This window comes from Medicago sativa, chromosome 4, assembly GCF_051527215.1.
Source record: "Medicago sativa cultivar Bolivia chromosome 4, Bolivia_mono, whole genome shotgun sequence".
Classification (NCBI taxonomy): domain Eukaryota; kingdom Viridiplantae; phylum Streptophyta; class Magnoliopsida; order Fabales; family Fabaceae; genus Medicago; species Medicago sativa.
This window is the reverse complement of record NC_140752.1, coordinates 25,813,784-25,822,450: the sequence shown is the minus strand read 5'-3', so window position 1 is coordinate 25,822,450 and position 8,667 is coordinate 25,813,784. Positions and strand designations below refer to the sequence as shown.

The 8,667-nt window shown below is 37.6% G+C and overlaps 1 pseudogene; it reads right to left on the bottom strand.

The window, feature by feature from the left end:
* Positions 1-2,481: 2,481 nt before the first annotated feature.
* On the bottom strand, positions 2,482-8,360 carry LOC146927279 (uncharacterized; annotated as a pseudogene).
* Positions 8,361-8,667: the final 307 nt, after the last annotated feature.

Here is an 8,667-nt window from a genome sequence, read left to right as displayed (position 1 = left end):
CTTTGGTAACCTTCAGGTGTCATCAACTCAACAGCTCCATGAGGTGACACACTTTTTACCAAGAACGGTCCAGACCACTTTGACTTGAGCTTCCCAGGAAACAGCTTCAATCTGGAATTATACAACAAAACTAGTTGCCCACAGTTAATATCCCTAGACACTAAGTTTTTGTCATGATACCTTTTGGTCCTGGCTTTATAAATGAGCGCATTTTCATATGCTCTAAGCCTCATCTCCTCCAGTTCATTAAGTTTCAAGAGTTTTTTCTTACCAGCGGCTTCTTGATCAAAGTTTAAGGCCTTAATGGCCCAGTATGCCTTATGTTCTAGCTCAACTGGAAGATGACATGCCTTTCCATATACTAACTGATAGGGTGAGAGCCCTAGATGAGTCTTAAAGGCAGTCCTAAATGCCCACAGTGCGTCGTCTAATTTTTTAGACCAATCCTTCCTATTTGACGCAACTGTTTTCTCTAAGATTTGTTTCAGCTGACGGTTTGAAACCTCTGCTTGACCACTTGTTTGTGGGTGATAGGGAGTTGCAACTTTTTGCCTTATGTTATACTTTTTGAGCACATTTTCAAGAAAATTATTACAAAAGTGCTTCCCCCCATCACTGATCAAGACTCTAGGTGTTCCAAACCTAGTGAAAATGTTTTTATGCAGGAAGTTAACAACTGTCTTAGCATCATTAGCAACACATGGTATTGCTTCAACCCATTTTGTGACATAATCAACACAGACAAGAATATGAAGAAAAGAGTAAGAGGAAGGGAAAGGTCCCATAAAATCGATGCCCCAACAATCAAATGGTTCAACTTCGATGATTCCTGATAGGGGCATCTCATTCCTCTTAGAGATGCTACCTGTCCTTTGGCATTTGTCACAACGTGCAACAAAGTCGTGGCAATCTTTGAAAAGGGTGGGCCACCAGAATCCACTTTGCAAAATTTTCGCCGCAGTTCTTTCTCCACTATGGTGGCCCCCATAAGCTGAGCTATGACAGTGCCACATGATACTAAGAGCTTCCTCACCTGCAACACAACGTCTCATCAAACCGTCAGTGCCTAATTTAAACAGATAAGGGTCATCCCACACGTAGTGGTTTGCATCTTTAAAGAACTTTTTCCTCTGAGGATAGGTCATATCATCAGGAACTATGTTACCGGCCTTAAAGTTCCCAATGTCAGCAAACCAATGCCTTTCTCCAATAGCAAGCAGTTGTTCATCCAGAAACTCGGCCTCAGTGGCCTTCTCTTTCTTTGTCACCTCATCATTCTCCAGCCTTGAGAGGTGATCAGCTACTACGTTCTCTACTCCCTTTTTGTCACGAATCTCAAGATCAAATTCTTGCAACAAAAGGATCCACCTCGACAGTCGAGGCTTCGAATCCCCTTTGGTCAAGAGATATTTAAGAGCTGCATGATCTGTAAAAACAATGACTTTGGAGCCTATTAGATAAGAATGAAACTTTTCCAATGCAAAAATTACCGCAAGCAACTTTTTTTCAGTTGTCGAATAGTTAATTTGATTCTCATTTAAAACCTTGCTTGCATAGTAAATTGCATGGAAAAACTTGTTCTTGCGTTGGCCTAGGACTGCACCAACAGCATAATCACTTGCATCACACATAAGTTCAAATGGTAAATCCCAATCGGGTGCAATGATTATTGGTGCAGTTACCAACTTGTTTTTAATCAAAGAAAAAGCATTCAAACATTCATCATCAAAATTAAATTCAGTTTCTTTGACCAAGAGGTTACATAGGGGCTTGGAAATTTTTGAAAAATCTTTTATGAAACGCCGATTGAAACCAGCATGCCCCAAGAAACATCTTACTCCCTTAACATTAACAGGTGGAGGGAGTTTCTCTATAACCTCTATTTTGGCTTGGTCCACCTCTATGCCCTTCTCACTTATTTTATGCCCCAAAATTGTACCTTCGGTCACCATAAAGTGACATTTTTCCCAGTTTAAAACAAGGTTAGTTTTGGTGCATCGTTTAAGGACAGCATCTAGGTGAAACAAGCATTGATCAAAAGACTTACCAAACACAGAAAAGTCGTCCATAAATACCTCAATATTCTTCTCTATCATGTCAGAGAAGATGGAGAGCATACACCTTTGAAAGGTCGCCGGCGCATTACACAGCCCAAAGGGCATCCTCCTATAAGCAAATATACCAAATGGACAAGTGAAGGTTGTCTTCTCTTGATCTTCTGGAGCTACCGCAATCTGGTTGTACCCCGAATACCCATCCAAAAAGCAATAAAAGGCTTGGCCAGCCAACCTCTCAATCATTTGGTCCATGAAGGGTAACGGGAAATGATCCTTCCTTGTTGCGGTGTTCAACCTCCGGTAGTCTATACACATTCTCCAACCAGTAACGGTACGGGTGGGTATTAATTCATTTTTTTCATTAGCCACCACCGTCATTCCACCTTTCTTTGGTACCACGTGGACCAGACTTACCCATGAGCTATCAGAGATAGGGTAAATCATATCTGCTTCCAGTAACTTTAGCACCTCTTTCTTCACCACTTCCTTCATTGTTGGGTTGAGCCTTCTTTGAGGTTGAACAAAGGGTTTGTATTCAGCCTCCATGTGTATTTTGTGCATGCAATAAGCTGGACTAATACCCTTCAAATCAGAAATATTCCACCCCAAAGCTCCTTGATTATCCCTCAACACCCTCATCAATTTTTCTTCTTCTAAAGGTGTCAAAGTGTTGCTGATGATTGCTGGCTTAGAGGCATCTTTAGTGAGAAAAACATACTTCAAGTGAGAAGGTAGTTCTTTTAATTCTGGGTTTTTCTCTCCTTCTCTACTCAAAGTAGATGCCACAGTGTAGTCTTTACCAATTAACTTTTCAATTTTTACCGGGCCTAACTCTTGCTTGCTTGCCTCAAGTTGCTTGACACAATCACTCACCTCAAGATCTTCATCAGGCTCACAACTCTCTATAGAATTTACAATTGCTCTTTCAAGAGGTTGTGGTGGTTGAGGTTCACGCGAGTTGTCTTCTACTATTTCTTCAACAACATCAACTCGGTAACACTTAGGGTTTTCCTCTCGGTGCTTCATTGCTTCAAAGATATTGAACACCACTTGCTCATTATGGAACCTCAGCATTAGCTCTCCCATCTCAACATCAATCAAAGCACGACCAGTTGCAAGGAAAGGTCTTCCTAAGATGAGTGGCATATCTTCATCTTCAGCCATGTCTAAGATCACAAAGTCTGCTGGAAATACAAGATCATTCACCTTCACTAACACATCTTCAAGCACACCAAAAGGATAAGAGATTGACCGATCAGCAAAAGTAATGGTCATTCGTGTTGGTTTTGGCTCACCACATCCAAGCTTCTTCATCATTGAAAGGGGCATCAAGTTGATACTCGCCCCTAAATCACATAAAGCTCTTCCGACGTTTACCGGTCCAATAGAACATGGAATAGTAAAAGCACCAGGATCCTTCAGCTTAGGTGGTAACTTCTTTTGAAGAATGGCGCTACAATTCTCGGAAAGAGAAATGTTTTCATCATTTTTAGGCTTTCTTCTTCCCGTTAGCAAATCTTTCATGAATTTGGCATACAAAGGCATTTGATCAAGAGCTTCACTGAAAGGAATATTCACCTGAAGTTGTGAGATAAGTTGCATGAACTTCTTGAATTGTCCTTCCTCCTTCTTTTTCTTCTTCTCTAGATGAGGGTAAGGAAGCTTCACATATGATGGAATAATTTGTGGCTTGTCTCCATCTTTCAAGATTTGACTCTTTGACTTCCTCAAGATTGAGTCTTCATCTATCAATTTCTCACTTTTATCTCCCTCTATTTTTTTCTTCTTTTCATTTTCAACTACTCCTTGATCATTCTCCTTTTCAACTACACCATTTTCACTTTCTTTTTCAACTTCGCCATCTTTTTCCACCTCCACCACTTTCTTTGGAGCTTTTGGAACTAAAGGTGTCAAAACCTTTTTTCTCCTCAATTCAATAGCATTGCAAGACTCATTCTTAGGGTTCTCTTTAGTATTACCTGACAACCCGCCTTTGTTTTGTTCAGCCAATTGTTTAGCTAATTGCCCAAGTTGAGTTTCAAGCATCTTCCTGGAGGCTTCATTGTTCTTTCTCTCGGCCTCTTGACTCTTCTTCATCTCCTCAAAGTTGCCTTGAGTCATCTTCATAAAGTTTATCATAGTTTCCTCAAGAGCTGAAGGCTTTCTTTGTTGTTGTGGAGGAGCAAGCAATTGAGAGTTCAAAGCATTGTTATTTGAGTAGCTCAAGTTGGGATGCTTGTTGATACCTGAATTATAGTACTGATTTTGTCTTTGGTAGCCCCCCATGTAGTTTGCTTCCTCACTAGATCCTTCGGGAACACATTCACCATTTGGATGTTCTTCACCACATAAGTCACACTTGATTGCAGCCACTTGTTGTTGCTTATGAGCCAAAGTGAACCCTTGAAACTCCTTAGTTAGAGCCTCTATTTGCTTGTTCATGGCTGCTTGGTTAGCTAGAATTGTTGTTTGTTCACTCACCCCAAACACTCCTCTTTCTTTCTTCTTTGCTTGGTCCCGATACTCATTGCCAGCCATGTTTTCAATTAGAGCTTGGACTTCATGATCAGTTTTGCTTTTGAGACTACCTCCCGCGGAAGCATCTAAGAACATTCTCATGTTTGGCGTGACCCCCTCAGTGAAGATTTGGAGGTATTATTTCTCGGTGAACTCGTGGTTTGGACATCTTTTAAAAAGCAAATTGAATCGCTCCCAAGCATCATATAGTGACTCATTCTCCCCTTGCTTGAAGTTAGAGATCTCCATCTTCTTTTCCCAATACTTAGACATAGGGAAATATTTCTCGAGGAACTTAAGCTCTAGCTCCTCCCAAGTTTGAACAGTCCCATTGGGTATTGTTAACAACCAATCCTTCGCTCTTCCCGTCAAGGTGAAAGGAAACAGCCTTAGTTTCTTCTGTGCATCGGTCACAGTGGCTGGTTGTACACAAAACTCACATGTTTCAGCAAAGCGGCTTAAGTGTTCATGTGGGCTCATGGCTTCAGTGCCATCGAATTGCTTGTCCCTCAAACCGTTGAGGACAGTTGTCTTGATGTCGAAAGCAACGGGGTTAGCAGGTTGAAAAGTATGGGTCAGTTGACCGCGATGAGTTGCTAACCCGTAGTCTCCTAGCTTAGGTCTCGGTGGTACAGGTTCTCCCATGATAGTAGATTTAGGAGAAGCAGATGTTTCAGATTCAGTTGAGAGTGGCTCCGGTATTTGTTCTTGAACACCCGGTGGAACGGATTGAGCTAACCTTTGCGACCGGATAGCTTTCCGAAGTGCTCTAGCAGTTCTTTCAATTTCCGGATCGTACTCTAAGTCGTCAGAGCTCTGTTTACCTCGCATAAACAGCAAAATACCTTAGTAGCGCTGCACGATAAAGAGTAATCAAATGAATACTGAAACAGAAAAATAAAAATTAAAAACAGAAAATTAAATTGCAGAAATCCTAAATTATAACGTAATTGCCTTGTTGAAATAAATCAACAGTCCCCGGCAACGGCGCCAAAAACTTGATAGACGTTTGGAAAGTGCACCAAATACTATCGAGTAGTAAAAATATCGATCCCACGAGGACTGTTTTTAATCTCAATAATTCAACTACGTTGTATTTTAGGATGGATAAAGGTTATTTTGATTTGCCAATAGGCAGTAGATTGGTTTGATTGCATAAAAGTAATTGCTGAAAATAAAATTGGATTTTAAGAATAAGAGAGAGATGAGTTTAGGTCTTTCGAATCATCGATGTTCCCCTAATTGTTATGTTGCACCTATTCGTATGAATGATCTTCTAATCCCACGATAGTTAACAAAATAGTCCTAATCAATCCATTGAGTTAGGACCCTCTTCTTAAACTACAGCCCCTAGTCCCTTAGGTGGTCTAATAATCTTTGAAGGTTTAAAGCACGTTAACCTAATATCACTAATAAACGATTATCCATTCCTAGACTAACCATGTTTATTAGAACAATTCAATAGGTCTAAGTAGAAAGCTATGGTCAGTAGTCAATCATTCTCACTAAATCATATTTATATTTGATCAGGATATAAAAAGCATTAAGAACAATTGAATTGAATAAAGACTAGAATATCATTCACAATAAATAGAGTTTCACAACATAATATCTCAATTAGGGTTACAACGAATCATCTCAGACCTAACCTCTAATGAATTTAGCTACTCATAATAGTGTTTACAAATAACATAATCATTAGAGGTAATAAAACATACACAAAGTGGTTGGAAGATGAAGAAATCGTCCTCCTGGTCTTCCTTGTAGTTGCAAAATCGCACTTTGCTCTCTAGAATTCGTCACCATTGTTTTTCGAATAAACTTCAGCATAAATAGGCACAGAATATCGCCCAAATCGTGTCACGTTTTAAGTAAATCGTGACACATTTTCACCTTGTAGAGCAAGAAAACAAATTAGGGTTTCTCCAAATCGTGGCACGTTTTACCAATCGTGCCACATTTTCAAATGTCGAATCAACCATTCTGAAGCTTCTCAAATCGTGTCACATTTCATCCAAATCGTGACACGTTTTCATTCTTTGCTTTTTCTTCAGTTTTTCTGTTCTTTTGCTGCATAAGTCTCCTTGTGAACTCCTTTTTTGTGCTAAAATACATCTAAAATTACGTAATGACAAGATGTCATCAACAAACTGCAAGTTTCTTATATGTGTTCAATCATGCACCTCAACCAAACACATTTTTGACTTTTTTTTATGAGCATCACACAAATAACCTGCATATCTAATATAACAAAGTAACAAATAATACATCATAACATGAATAATTAGCAAGGTACATTAAGCTTCATGATTCACAGAAGCTCTATTTTTTAAACACTAAACTTGTAATCTCAAATAAATATATATCATAGCTACATATTTCAAAAACTCTTCCGGAGTTCTCAAATATATTTTTAAAAGAACAAACACTATCATTTTTATACCACTCTTTTATAAAATATTCACTAAGACTATTATACAACATGTTTCAATATTTTTATTTGATTAAGTTATTTATTCAAGAATCTGAATTGTATGCCTCCATAAAATTAAATCCTTCAGGAAGTTTTATATAAAAATATCAAACAAGTCGTATATTGTAGCAAATACTTAATATATAAATTTAGCCTTTCATGTGGTAGTAGACTTAATCAAGTATGATAATGTGCTTGAATTCACTTTAGGTGAATACATATCTTCAAATTTAATAGTAGATTTTCACCAATACTTTTTTTTTTTTTTTGTGGTGGCCAAGGTTTGAACCCCGAATTTAATAGGGGCAGCTGTTATACCCTAATTTTGGACCTAAAAATACTAACTCAATTCTTCTTTTCTTGCATTACAAGCCATTTGAACTGTCTCTGATCAATTACATCTTTCTCTGCATTTTATTTCAATGTTATTTGCAAAATTCATGAAAAAGGGCATTTTAGTCATTTCCTATGTTGAAATTTCTTTCAGTCTTTTAAAAATTTGTTTGAGTCCTTTCAAATAGTTTGAATAGGTCTTCATTTCAATTCTATGTCAAAATCCATTTCAAAAATTGCGTTTGAAGTCATTTTGAGTCAGTTTTGCCCCTAGGGGCATTTTAGTCTTTTCATGTGTCAAAACTCTGTTTAAACTCTTAAATTTGCCTCTGAGTCTTTTAAGTTGCTTGTATAAATTCTTGCTTTAAATCCCTGTTAAAAATCCATTTTAAAAAATTGCATCTGAGTCATTTTTAGTCGTTTTAGCCCCAGGGGCATATTAATCTTGATAAAATTGTGTGAGAAATATTTTGTGTTTTGGTAATTCAATGTGGTTTAATTCTTGTGCAAATTTTGTTAAAACTTCTAAGTTTTTTGTGAACCTTTTCTTGATTAATTTTGGTACTTGAGGCTCAACTTTTGGAATGTATGTGCTTGTTAAAATTCCTTTCAAAATGTATGTGTTGTTTCTTGCACGCGATTTCCATTTTTTCCTCTCTTGTTTTTTTAGTGTTCTAACGGACTTTAGGTATATATGAAACTTTATGTGTTTAATGCTTCTTGATCTTTTGTGTGTTAATTTTCACTCTTCAAAAATACTTCAAATACGCGCTTGATACAATTTTATTGTCCTATATTTCTATGTGAATTTGCCTCTTGTATTTTCAATGTTTCTATGCTTACTACCGTTTCAAAATGCCTAAAAAGTCTATGTGATTTTTACATATTTCTAGCTATTTTTGCTGGCATCTTTACCATTTCTTTTATGCCACATTCCCATCATTTCATGCATTTTTGTTCACTAACCCCTTTATTTCCATCTTGTGTTTTTAGCTTTATTTCCCTTGCCATTTAAAATTCATGCCAATACTTAGAATGTAAAGACCTAGGAATTTTGTAATTTTCTTTATGCTTTTAAATTCTTGCAAGACCATAGCATGTATCTAGGCCAATGATGTAATAAGGACAATGGACTCTAATGATGTACACCGACACAAACACCGACACATGCACACACATCACCTTAGGTATATGGCTAGAATATGCATGTTTAGATGTATGTTTAGGATTGTATGTTTAGATGAATGCTTAGGATTTACACTTAGAAAAATCATTTTCCAAAAACTA